At 44.8% G+C, this 14,310-nt stretch overlaps 1 long non-coding RNA gene across 1 annotated transcript in view; it reads right to left on the bottom strand.

The window, feature by feature from the left end:
• LOC121005359 overlaps positions 1-14,016 on the bottom strand; it is a 62,585-nt gene extending 48,569 nt beyond the window's left edge. The window contains exon 1 of the long non-coding RNA XR_005779926.1: positions 13,944-14,016. This is a non-coding gene — a long non-coding RNA (uncharacterized LOC121005359). The remainder of the gene's footprint in view (positions 1-13,943) is intronic.
• Between the last annotated feature and the right edge of the window lie 294 nt (positions 14,017-14,310).

A 14,310-nucleotide genomic window follows, 5' to 3' on the forward strand; every position in this document is an offset into this window, starting at 1 on the left:
TCAACTCTTTCTGCAAAAAACGAGCCACTGCACAAGACGATCGGTAGAAAAATAAAAAACATATGGCGTTTAGAAAATAGACACACAAAAACATAATTTCTTTTTCAAAAATGCCTTATTATATAAAACTGAAACAAACAAGTCAAAAAAAGTAGACATATTTTATATCACTGCATCTGTAACAACCTGCTCTTTAAAAATAGCACATTATCTACCCTGTCGAATGAATCTTGTAAAAAATTAAAGATGACAAAACGGTGCCAAAACAGCAATTTTTTTGTTACCTTGCCTCGCAAAAAACTTAATATAGAGCAATTAAAAATCATATGTACCCCAAAATAGTACCAATAAAACTGTCACCTTATCCCCTAGTTTCCAAAATAGGGTCACTTTTTGGGAGTTTCTACTGTAGGGGTGCATCAGGGGGGATTTAAATGGGACATGGCATCTAAAACCAGTCCAGCAAAATCTGCCTTCCAAAAACCATGTGGAGTTCTTTTCCCTCTGCGCCCTGCCATGTGCCCGTACATCAGTTTACGACCACATGTGGGGTGTTTCTGTAAACCGCAGAATCAGGGAAATAAATATTGAGTTTTGTTTGGCTGTTAACCCTCAATGAGTTAAAGAAAGAAATTTAATAAAATGGAAAATCTGCCAAAAAAGTGAAATTTCATCTCCATTTTCCTTTAATTCTTGTGGAACACCTAAAGGGTTAACAAAGTTTGTAAAATCAGTTTTGAGTAACTTGAGGGGTGTAGTTTCTACAATGGGGTAATTTATGGGGGGTATCCCCTATGTAAGCCCCACAAAGTGACTTCAGACCTGAAAAAGTGGGTTTTGGAAATTTTCTTAAAAATTTTAAGAATTGCTTCTAAACTTCTAAGCCCTCTAACGTCCTAAAAAAATAAAATGACATTTCCAAAATGATGCCAACATAAAGTATACATATGGGGAATGTTAAGTAATAAATATTTTATGAGGTATCACTTTCTGTTTTAGAAGCAGAGAAATAGAAATTTAGAAAATTGAGAATTTTTCTAACTTTTTGGTAAATTTGGGATTTTTTCATAAATAAAGGTGAAATATATTGACTCAAATTTATGACTGTCATGAAGTACAATGTGTCACGAGAAAACAATCTCAGAATGGCTTGGATAAGTAAAAGCGTTCCAAAGTTATTACCACATAAAGTGAGGCATGTCAGATTTGTAAATTTTGACCTGGACACCTTTGGTCATGAAAGGGTTAAATACAAGCTTGAAATACTGCAATAATTTTCTGGGTTTAAAAAAGCACCAATTTTTGGCAATACTCTCCACCTGGGGCCTATGCAGCATTTGTCAGCGTTAAATTTAAGCTTAAAATACTGCAATAAATTTCTGGGTTTTAAAAAACACCCTTTTTGGGCAAAATACAAAATTTTACAGCCCTTGCTGCATCTGTCATTGTGAAATACAAGCATTAGATACTACTCTCATATTCTGCTATAAAAAAACACCCATTTTGGGCAAAATAGTCAATTTGAGTCATTTGCTGCATCTGTCATTGTTAAATACAAGCTTGAAATACTGCAATAATTTTCTGGGTTTGAAAAAGCACCCATTTTTGGCAATACCCTCCATCTGGGGCCTATGCAGCATTTGTCAGTGTGAAATTGAAGCTTGAAATACTGCAATAATTTTCTGGGTTTCAAAAAAAAAACTTTTTGGGCAAAATACAAAATGTTACAGCCCTTGCTACATCTGTCAGTGTGAAATACAAGCGTTAGATGCAACTGTCATATTCTGTTATTTAAAAAACACCCATTTTTGGCAAAATACAAAATTTGCAGCGTTTGCTGCATCTGTCAGTGTGAAATACACGTGTTAGATACTGCTGTTATATTCTGTTATTAAAAAAACACCCATTTTTGGCTAAATACTACATTTGCGGAGAATGAGGAGAGCGTTGAATAAGGGACGTGGCCCCGGTCGTGGTGCTGCTTGTGGAGCTCCTGTTGCAGGGAGAGGACATGGTCCAACTGTGCCAGCTACATGCACAAGTGAAACACCTTCCTCAGGTGCGAGTAGGCGACAGAACCTTCAGCGTTATTTGGTCAGGGCTAATGTGGCTCTACGAATGGTGAGGCCAGAACAAGTACAAGCGATAGTAGATCGGGTTGCTGACAGTGCCTCCAGTTCCTTCACATTGTCTCCCACCCAGTCTCCTGCTGAAAGATCAGAGTTAGCACCTGCAGCTGATGTCCATCAGTCTTTCACCTCAACCCCTTGCAAATCACCCAAGCAGTATGAGCCCCAAGTCATGCAGCAGTCTCTTCTGCTTTTTGATGACTCTTTTAGCAGGGTTTCCCAGGGCCATTCACATAGCCCTGCCCCAGAAGTGGAAGAGATTGAGTGCACCGATGCCCAACCACTTATGTTTCAAGATGAGTATATGGGAGGACCACCGAAGCACGTCTTGGTTGATGACGAAACACAGGTGCCAACTGCTGTGGCTTTCGAAAGTGTGCAAACCGACAAGGAGGGCAGGGGTGAAGACCGGTTGGAAGATGTGAAGGACGATGAGGTCCTCGACCCCACATGGAATCAAGGTCATGCGAGTGACCAGTGTAGTTCAGTGGAAGAGGCGGTGGTCGCACAGAGCCACCAGCACAGCAGAAGAGGGAGCAGGGTGCAAAAGCGGAGCGGCCGTCCCCTAGACAGTACCCCTGCTACTGAACACCGCAGCAAGGGACCGAGCACACTAAAGCCAGCTCCAAGGAGTTCCCTGGCGTGGCAGCTCTTCAGACAATGTGCTGACAACAAGACACAAGTGGTTTGCACGCTGTGCAATCAGAGCCTGAAGCGAGGCATAAATGTTCTCAACCTGAGCACAACCTGCATGACCAGGCATCTAAGTGCAAAGCACGAGCTGCAGTGGAGTAGACACCTCAAAAACAAAGAAAGGTCTCTGGCACCTCCTGCTTCCTCTTCTGCTGCAGTCTCGGCCTCTTCATCCACCTCTGGAGTGACAGTGGCACCTGCCACCTCGCAAACAGAGAATATGCCAGCAACACCACCAACTGGGTCACCAAGCATCTCCACAATGTCCCACCGAAGCATTCAGCTCTCCATCTCCCAAACACTGGAGCGGAAGAGGAAGTACCCCCCTACCACCCGCGATCCCGGGCCCTGAATGCCAGCATTTCAAAATTACTGGTCATTCCGTCTGGTGGAGACAGAGAGTTTTAAAAGTCTTATGGCTGTCCCACAGTACGTCTTGCCCAGCCGCCACTACTTTTCCAGGCGAGCCATCCCTTCCCTGCACAACCAATTGGGGGACAAAATCAGGTGTGCACTGCGCAACGCCATCTGTGGCAAGGTCCACCTAACTACGCATACATGGACCAGTAAGCACGGTCAGGGACGTTATATCTCCCTAACAGCACACTGGGTAAATGCAGTGGCGGCTGGAACTGAGGTGGATAACAGTTTGGCGCACTTCTCTTTGCCTCCTGTTGCTTCCTCCTCCTACTCCGCTTCCTCATCCTCTACCGCCTCCTCATCCGGTCAGCGTAACACCTTCAGTGAACATCAAGCCCGGCCTAGTGGTGTGCGATAATGGGCGAAATCTCATAGTAGCTCTGGGACTAGCCGGTTTGACGCACATCCTTGCCTGGCGCATGTGCTGACTTTGGTGGTGCAGAGGTTCCTTAAAAATGACCCCAATATGTCAGAGCTGCTGCAGAAAGTGCGGGCCGTCTGTGAGCGCTTTCAGCGTTCTCACCCTGCTGCTGCTCGCCTGTCAGCGCTGCAGCGTAACTTCGGCCTTCCCGCTCACCGCCTCATATGCGACGTGCCCACAAGGTGGAACTCCACCTTGAACATACTGGCCAGACTGTGCGAGCAGCAGCAGGCGATAGTGGAGTTTCAGCTGCAGCACGCACGGGTGAGTCTGTCACAGCCAGACAGTTGAGAAGCTCTGACAGGAGCCTTTCAGATCCTCCTCCTTGAATTTCTTTGTTTTGGTTTAGTTTCTCATCTCGTTAGTCTATCTCAGCTGTCATGCTGTTGGACTGATTGCTGCCCTTTAAGTTCCTCCCCAGAATGCAGTAGTGTGCGGCTTATACAACTTCCTGGAGTGTGTGTGCATGCTGTTCCTTGTTCCCAGTCCACACTCCACAGTCCACAGTCCACAGTCCCCAGTCGTCTGCAAGATAAGTTCTGTTTATGTATTTATGATTTTCTGTTTTCTGGATCCAGGTGACCCTGACTCCCTCCATGTCTTGTGTAGGGAGCCGGTGGTCGTGTCCCCTCACTATTGTAGGGTCTTCAGGTGTAAGATAGTCGAGGTTCGTGGATATGCGCCCATCCACCTTTGGGGTGGTCGCATAGGCTGAGCAATAAGGGAGAGCGGCAGGTCTCTTGCAGGGGTCTCCCTTTTGTTCCTTAGTTGTGGATCCAGTGAGTCATTGTTTATATTATTGTCTTGTTTCCTGTACACCATCCGTGACATTATAAGCCGCCAAAACTGTCTCAAGCATGGATCCGGTTTCACTTTTGGCTGAGCGTTTCCAGGGTCTTTCATTGGAGGTAGCTGATCTCCGTAAGACTTTTTCTCAGTTTCAAGTGACCGGTTCAGCTTGCGTTCATGGAGTTTGTTCTGAGCCTAAGATCTCGCTCCCGGATACATTCTCCGGGGGTAGTGAGTATTTTGTGCGTTTTAGAGAGGCTTGCAAACTCCATTTTCGCCTTCTTCCCAATTCCTCTGGTGATGAAAAACGGAGGGTGGGGATCATTATATCACTGCTCAGGGGTAACGCTCAATCCTGGGCCTTTTCGCTGCCGGAGGGGGCACGGCCCCTCCGTTCAGTGGATGAATTCTTTTTAGCCCTGGGTCAGATATATGATGATCTGGATCGTATTGCTCTGGCTGAGTCTAGACTACGTCTGTTATGCCAGGGTAAACAATCCGCAGAGATATACTGCTCAGAATTTCGGAGATGGGCAGCTGATACTGGTTGGAATGATGCTGCACTCCGAAGTCAATTTTGCCATGGTCTTTCAGAGAGATTGAAAGATGCATTTGCCTTTCATGAGAGACCTACCTCCTTGGATTCTGCTATGTCTCAGGCCGTTCGTATTGACAGGCGTCTTAGAGAGAGAGGAGAGATCTCTCCTTCCTGTCATACTCAGTCCCGGGACAGTGCAGCGGTCTCTTTCTGTGCGCAGGGGTCTCAGTCGCTGTCAGCCCCTTCTGAGCAGGAGCCCATGCAGCTGGGGTTGATTGCCTCTGACAATAGAAGATTCAGCCCGCATGGGAGGGTTTGTTTTTGTTGTGGAGGTATAAATCATTTGGCAAATGTTTGTCCCTCTAGGAGATTCAGGCAGTTTTCTGGGAGTAATAAAGAAACTAAAAGGAAAAAATCTTTTAAAAATGTTCCGTCTGTTACTATTGGCAGGGTTGAGGCGGAAATTGAAGGTTTTCCGTTTGCTTGTAGTTCCCGTTTTGTCCTGCCTGCTAGGGTGGCGCTAGAGAGCAAAAGCATTTTTTGTGAGATTTTTGTGGATAGTGGAGCAGCTGTCAACCTCATTGATAATCAATTTGCAATAACTCATGGTTTCCAGGTATGCACTTTGGGAAAGGATATTCCTGTTTTTGCTATTGATTCCGCTCCACTTTCTCAGAAATCATTAAAGGGCATAGTTCACAATATCCGTTTAATTGTGAGTGATGCTCATGTTGAGGATGTGTCATGTTTCGTCCTTAGCGGTTTGCCTACTCCTCTAGTGTTGGGGCTACCCTGGCTCACTAAACCTAACCCCACCATTGATTGGCAAGCGAGGCAAATAAATGGTTGGAGTGACTTTTGCAGAGAGAATTGCCTCATGACATCTGTTTCTGAGGTTTCTACTAAGACTGTACCACCTTTCCTCTCTGAATTTTCGGATGTCTTCTCTGAGAGTGGAGTTCAGGATTTGCCCCCGCACAGGGAGTACGATTGCCCTATTAATCTCATCCCAGGCGCCAAGCTGCCTAAATCTCGTTTATACAATCTTTCCCAACCTGAGAGGGTCGCTATGCGTGCTTATATCTCTGAGAGTCTGAGAAAAGGACACATACGACCCTCGAAGTCACCTGTTGCCGCTGGTTTTTTCTTTGTTAAGAAAAAAGATGGTTTTTTAAGACCTTGTCTGGATTTCAGGGAGCTGAACAGTATCACTATTCGTGATCCTTATCCGCTTCCTCTGATCCCGGACCTGTTTAACCAGGTTGTTGGGGCTAAAGTCTTTTCCAAATTAGACCTAAGAGGGGCATACAACCTGGTCAGGGTCAGAGAAGGAGACGAATGGAAGACGGCTTTCAATACCCCTGAGGGCCATTTTGAGAATTTGGTTATGCCTTTTGGTTTGATGAATGCCCCAGCCGTTTTTCAGCATTTCGTGAACAGCATTTTTTATCATTTAATGGGAAAATTTGTATTAGTGTATTTGGATGACATTTTGATTTTTTCTCCTGATTTCAAGACTCATAAGGAACATTTACGTCAGGTCTTGCTCATCCTGCGGGAGAATAAATTATACGCGAAACTGGAAAAATGTGTGTTTGCGGTTCCAGAAATTCATTTTCTGGGGTTTCTTCTCTCCGCTTCTGGTTTTCGCATGGACCCCGAGAAGGTCCGCGCTGTGCTTGAGTGGGAGCTGACTGAGAATCAGAAGGCGCGGATGCGTTTTTTGGGCTTTGCCAATTATTACAGGAAATTTATTTTGAATTATTCCTCTGTTGTTAAACCACTCACTGATATGACCAGAAAGGGGGTAGATTTTTCTTCCTGGTCGGTAGAGGCGCGTAAGGCCTTTTCTAATATCAAGGAGAGTTTTGCTTCCGCTCCCATCCTGGTACAACCTGATATTTCGTTACCCTTCATAGTTGAGGTTGATGCTTCTGAGGTAGGGGTGGGTGCGGTCTTGTCTCAGGGTTCCTCTCCTGCCAAATGGCAACCGTGTGCCTTTTTCTCAAAGAAACTCTCCTCCGCAGAGAGAAATTATGATGTGGGAGATAGGGAATTGTTGGCCATCAAGTTGGCTTTTGAAGAATGGCGCCATTGGCTAGAGGGAGCCAGACACCCTATTACTGTGTTTACTGACCATAAAAATCTGGCCTACTTGGAGTCAGCCAAGCGTCTGAACCCGAGACAGGCCAGATGGTCTTTGTTCTTTTCAAGGTTTAATTTTGTTGTCACGTTCCGCCCTGGGGTTAAGAATGTGAAGGCAGATGCCCTGTCACGTTGTTTTCCGGGAGGTGGGAATTTTGAAGACCCGGGTCCCATTTTGGCTGAAGGTGTGGTGGTCTCTGCTCTTTTTCCTGAATTGGAGGCAGAGGTGCAGGCAGCCCAGTCAGAAGCTCCTGATCTTTGTCCTCCTGGGAGGTTGTTTGTGCCTCTCGCTTTGAGACACAAGATTTTTAAGGAACACCACGATACGGTCCTTGCTGGGCACCCGGGGGCAAGAGCCACACTGGATCTCATCGCTCAGAGATTCTGGTGGCCTGCGCTTCGTAAGTCGGTTGAGGGTTTTGTGGCAGCTTGCGAGACTTGCGCTCGTGCCAAAGTCCCTCATTCACGGCCATCAGGTCCTCTCCTTCCCTTACCCATTCCTTCCTGTCCTTGGACACATCTGTCCATGGACTTCATAACGGACTTGCCTCGTTCCTCGGGGAAGACTGTGATTCTGGTGGTGGTGGACCGTTTTAGCAAAATGGTGCATTTCATCCCTTTTCCTGGTTTGCCCAATGCTAAGACGCTGGCGCAGGCATTTATTGACCACATTGTCAAATTGCATGGTATTCCTTCAGACATAGTCTCTGATAGGGGCACGCAGTTTGTTTCCAGATTCTGGAAGGCTTTCTGTTCTCGCTTGGGGGTTCGGTTGTCATTCTCTTCTGCTTTCCACCCGCAGTCGAATGGCCAGACAGAGCGCGTCAATCAGAATCTGGAGACATATCTGCGCTGTTTTGTAGCGGAGAATCAGGAGGATTGGTGTTCTTTTTTGTCCCTTGCTGAGTTTGCTTTAAATAACCGTCGTCAGGAGTCCTCTGATAAGTCACCATTTTTTGGTGCATATGGGTTTCATCCGCAGTTTGGGACTTTCTCGGGAGAGGGGTCTTCTGGTTTACCTGATGAGGACAGATTCTCCTCGTCTTTGTCATCTATTTGGCAAAAGATTCAGGATAATCTAAAGAGCACGAGTGAGAGATATAAGCGTGTGGCAGATAAGAGACGTGTGCCTGGTCCGGACCTGAATGTTGGTGATCTGGTGTGGTTGTCTACCAAGAATATCAGATTGAAGGTTCCCTCCTGGAAGTTGGGTCCTAGGTTTATTGGGCCTTACAAGATCCTGTCTGTCATCAATCCTGTTGCCTACCGTCTTGATCTTCCTCAGACTTGGAAGATCCATAATGTTTTTCATAAGTCCTTATTGAAACCTTATGTTCAACCTATTGTGCCCTCGCCTTTGCCTCCTCCTCCGATTGTGGTTGATGGAAATCTTGAATTTCAGGTCTCTAGGATTGTGGATTCTCGTCTTGTCCGCGGTTCCCTCCAGTACCTCGTTCATTGGGAGGGTTATGGTCCTGAGGAGAGGATGTGGGTCCCAGTGACGGACATTAAGGCATCTCGTCTCATCAGGGCTTTCCATAGGTCCCATCCTGAGAAGGTGGGCTCTGAGTGTCCGGAGTCCACTCGTAGAGGGAGGGGTACTGTCACAGCCAGACAGTTGAGAAGCTCTGACAGGAGCCTTTCAGATCCTCCTCCTTGAATTTCTTTGTTTTGGTTTAGTTTCTCATCTCGTTAGTCTATCTCAGCTGTCATGCTGTTGGACTGATTGCTGCCCTTTAAGTTCCTCCCCAGAATGCAGTAGTGTGCGGCTTATACAACTTCCTGGAGTGTGTGTGCATGCTGTTCCTTGTTCCCAGTCCACAGTCCACAGTCCCCAGTCGTCTGCAAGATAAGTTCTGTTTATGTATTTATGATTTTCTGTTTTCTGGATCCAGGTGACCCTGACTCCCTCCATGTCTTGTGTAGGGAGCCGGTGGTCGTGTCCCCTCACTATTGTAGGGTCTTCAGGTGTAAGATAGTCAAGGTTCGTGGATATGCGCCCATCCACCTTTGGGGTGGTCGCATAGGCTGAGCAATAAGGGAGAGCGGCAGGTCTCTTGCAGGGGTCTCCCTTTTGTTCCTTAGTTGTGGAGTCATTGTTTATATTATTGTCTTGTTTCCTGTACACCATCCGTGACAGAGTCGCTCTGTGGAACAGCACCACTTCACCACCAATGACTGGGCCTCCATGCGAGACCTGTGTTCCTTGTTGCGCTGTTTTGAGTACTCCACCAACATGACCAGTGCCGATAACGCCGTTCTCAGTGTTACTATCCCACTTCTATGCCTCCTTGAAAAAACGCTTCTGGCGATGATGGAAGAGCATGTGGCACAGGAGGAGGAGGAAGAGGGATCATTTCATAGGGTTTCCAGCCAGTCATTCGCAAGTGGCTCTGAGGGTGTGTTCCTGCACCCATAAACGCCAGGTACACAATTGTCCAGCCAGGGCACAGTTCTGGAGGATGAGGAGGTGGAGGATGAGGAGGAGTAACCGTGTTCACAGCAGGGTGGCACCCAAACCTGCTCATGGCCATCACTGGTGCGTGGCTGGGGGGATACAGAGGACACAGACGATGCACATACCACACAGGACAGCTTTTCGTTGCCTCTGGGCAGCCTGGCACACATGAGCGATTACATGCTGCAGTGTCTCCGCAACGACCGCCGAGTTGCTCACATTCTAACTTGATTACTGGGTGGCCATGCTGCTGGATCCCCGTTACAAGTACAACTTACAGTGCTTAATTCCATCACTGGAGCGTGATCGTAAGATGCACGAGTAGAAGCGCACACTGGTAGATGCACTGCGGGTGGCAATCCCACCTGACAGCGGGGGCACAGTGGAAGCACAAGGCGAAGGCAGAGGAGGAGGAAGAGGTCGCCAATGCAGCTGGCGCACCACCAGCACCTCAGAAGGCAGGGTTAGCATGGCCGAAATGTTGAAAAGCTTTGTCAGCATGCCAAAACAACCAGCACCACCAACTGATATGGAAAGTCTTAGCAGGAGGCAGCATTTCAGCAACATGGTGGAGCAGTATGTGTGCACACTCCTACACGTACTGAATGACGGGTCTGCCTCCTTCAACTTCTGTGTCTCAGAATTGGTCACATGGCCTGAGCTTGCCCTTTACGCCTTGGAGGTGCTGGCCTGCCTTGCAGCCAGTGTATTATCTGAACATGTGTTTAGCACGGCAGGGGGCGTTATCACAGACAAGCGTAGCCGCCTGTCCACAGCCAATGTGGACAAGCTCACGTTCATTAAAATGAACCAGGCATGGATCCCATAGGACTTGTCCGTACCTTGTGCAGAATAGACATTTATACCGGCCTTACCCAGCCATTGTTATACTACAGCGCAATTGCTCATTGTTGTATTTTTGATATTTCCCACTCTTTTGGGATGTACCCTAATAAATAAAAAAATATAATAATAATAATTAAAACCAAAAACCAGTGTTGGCTACCTCGTCCTCCTCCACCGCCACTTCCACATACACCGCTACGTCCACTGCCTCCTCAACCTCCTACTCCATATGGACCTCCACCTCATATATCAAGATTATTTTTTTTAATTTGTACGTATTTTATTTAAATTTTTAGTTAAATTTTCAGGTGAAATTCACCAATTTTTGGCGGTGATATACCCCTGCTCTATCTATTAGAGAGGTTAATAAATTTCACAAATTTTTCTGTTGCATTGTCGGGTGACATTCACCAATGTTTGGCTGTGATATACTTCTGCTCTACATAGTTGACAGGTTAAATAATTTCACAAATTTTTCTGTTACATAGTAACATAGTACATAAGGCCAAAAAAAGACATTTGTCCATCCAGTTCGGCCTGTCATCCTGCAAGTTGATCCAGAGGAAGGCAAAAAAAAACTGTGAGGTAGAAGCCAATTTTCCCCACTTTAGGGGAATAAAAAATTCCTTCCCGACTCCAATCAGGCAATCAGAATAACTCCCTGGATCAACGACCTATCTCTAGTAGCTATAGCCTGTAATATTATTACACTCCAGAAATACATCCAGGCCCCTCTTGAATTCCTTTATTGTACTCACCATCACCACCTCCTCAGGCAGAGAGCTCCATAGTCTCACTGCTCTTACCGTAAAGAATCCTCTTCTATGTTTGTATGCAAACCTTCTTTCCTCCAGACGCAGAGGATGTCCCCTCGTCACAGTCACAGTCCTGGGGATAAATAGATGATGGGATAGATCTCTGTACTGACCCCTGATATATTTATACATAGTAATTAGCTCTCCCCTCAGTCGTCTTTTTTCTAAAGTGAATAACCCTAATTTTGATAATCTTTCAGGGTACTGTAGTTGCTCCATTCCAGTTATTACTTTAGTTGCCCTCCTCTGGACCCTTTCCAGCTCTGCTATGTCTGCCTTGTTCACAAGAGACCAGAACTGTACACAGTACTCCATGTGTGGTCTGACTAGCGATTTGTAAAGTGGTAGGACTATGTTCTTATCATGGGCATCTATGCCCCTTTTGATGCAACCCATTATCTTATTGGCCTTGGCAGCAGCTGCCTGACACTGGTTTTTGCAGCTTAGTTTGCTGTTTATTAAAATTCCTAGACCCTTTTCCATGTCAGTGTTACCGAGTGTTTTACCATTTAGTATGTACTGGTGACTTGCATTATTCCTTCCCATGTGCATAACTTTATAATTGTCAGTGTTAAACCTCATCTGCCACTTATCTGCCCAAGACTCCAATCTATCCAGATCCCTCTGTAGTAGTATACTGTCCTCTTCAGTGTTAATTACTTTACACAGTTTAGTGTCATCTGTGAAAATTTATATTTTACTATGCAAGCCTTCTACAAGATCATTAATAAATATAATGAAGAGAATAGGGCCCAATACTGACCCCTGAGGTACCCCACTAGTGACAGTGACCCAATTCACCAATTTTTGGCGGTGATATACCACTGCTCTACCTAGTGGACAGGTTAATAAATTTCACAAATTTTTCTGTTACATAGTTGGGTGACATTCACCAATTTTTGGCTGTGATATATCCCTGCTCTACCTAGTGGACAGGTTAATACATTTCACAAATTTTTCTGTTACATAGTTGGGTGACATTCACCAATTTTTGGCTGTGATATACCCCTGCTCTACCTAGAAGACAGGTTAATAAATTTCACTAATTTTTCTGTTACATTCTTGGGTGACATTTTACAATTTTTGCCGTGAATAAACCCCTGCTCTGCATAGGTGACAGGGACCGAAATTTTTAAAAAATCATCTGTTCCATTGATGGGTGACATTAACCCATTTCTGGCAATGAAAAACCCCTGCTCTGCATAGGTGACAGGGAATTTAATTTGTAAAATTCGTCTTTAATTGGCTCTTTCATTTGATCCTTCCGCTTTAATAACTTGTCCCATATTTCAGCTTGATCACATTGCAGCCATTGACCTCCCTTGGATGTGGTCTCCCTTTCTCATGCTCCCTCTCCGGCATGGAACCCTGATTCGCTGCTAACCGTGATCAACATGGTAGGTGCAGAAAAGAACATTGAAAGTTGATAGAGCAGATATCCAATTGGAATGTGGACATCACGGGGACGTGCGATATGGTGGAGCAGTATGTGTGCACACGCCTACACGTACTGAATGATGGGTCTGCCCCCTTCAACTTCTGGGTCTCCAAATTGGGCACATGGCCTGAGCTTGCCCTTTATGCCTTGGAGGTGCTGGCCTGCCCTGCAGCCAGTGTATTGTCTGAACGTTTGTTTAGCACGGCTGGAGGGGGTTATCACATGGTTATATTTCCCAATGTTTTGGGGTGTACCCTAATTTTACGTATTTTATGTTATTTTAAGTCATTTCCCTATCCACATTTGTTTGCAGAGCACTTGCCATGCTCTTAACCACATTTTGCTGCCATTTGCAGCCCTTTAGCCCTTTCCATGACTTTCTTACAGCCATTTTAGTGCTCAAAAGTTCAGGTCCCCATTGACTTCAATAGGGTTTGGGTTCGGGGTCAAGGTCGGGTCCCGAACTTGAACTTTTTTGTGAAGTTCGGCCAAACCCGTCGAACCCAAACATCCAGGTGTCCGCTCAACTCTAATCAAGATCAATTAAATGGTACACTGTGTGAAATGAATGGAAATTGTTGTGGTTAATATGTTGCCAGTCCTTATCCTCCTCCATGGTCCATATAACTTTTCTTTATGTCATGTTCACCACTAGCAATAAAACTAACTAATAAAATATTTATTTTGGTTGCTACAGTATTTTCTTGGTTAATTGATAACCTCATAAATATTGCACTCACATGTTAAAAGTTACTAAAGCTTCACATTTATTCCAGTAGCTACATGAGTAGTGACTACATGTTAATTTCTATGTGGTGATTATTGGCACAATATACATGTAGAAGTGTTTTGTGTAAATAGGGTGAATGACCCAATGGTCTTTTGTTTGAATGGATTGTATTACTGGCATGGTTTTATTAGCGGTATTAATTGTATTACAGAATTGTATTACTAGTATCCATTCTATAAATATAAGAACTTTGGAAGGCAGGTACATTAGCTGTATAGGGCATAAGACCTCCTAAAGTACTGTATATACTAAACAAGTTCATACTCCATAAATGGTCCAACATACTCCAGCCAACATTTTTTCTGTATTAAAAAGCTTTTTGGCTGCTAAGCTTTACGGAACAGGTTTTAAGCTCCTGCTCTTGCAATCTAGCAGGAGCAGGTTGAGCACTGATCTACTGAACTGTTATCAAGGTGCTATCTGATAACAGTTCATAAATCATTATAATGTTGCAAGCTTACTTCACAGGAGCAGCGTTCAATACCACTCACTCACAGAGTGTGTTTCTTGAAATGAACATGCTTATCTGAAACTGATGTAAATAACACATTAAGTGTCAAAAATGCATAAAAAAATCAAGTACAGAAAAGTAAAAAAATAATATTAAAAAGGTTAACAACAATTGATAGCCACCCTGTTTGTGTCAGACTATACATATTTAAACAGAAATGGAAAGCCAATATTAACAATTTATTTTTGTGTCAATTTGCAAATTTAAAGAATAGAGTTCAGGGAAAAAATTACCCATATAAAACTTACGACAAAAATTCTCTAAAACTATATTAAGAAACAGTCCTGTATGTCACACATATAATTCTGCAAAAATTA

Source organism: Bufo bufo, chromosome 6 (genome assembly GCF_905171765.1).
Source record: "Bufo bufo chromosome 6, aBufBuf1.1, whole genome shotgun sequence".
NCBI lineage: Eukaryota > Metazoa > Chordata > Amphibia > Anura > Bufonidae > Bufo > Bufo bufo.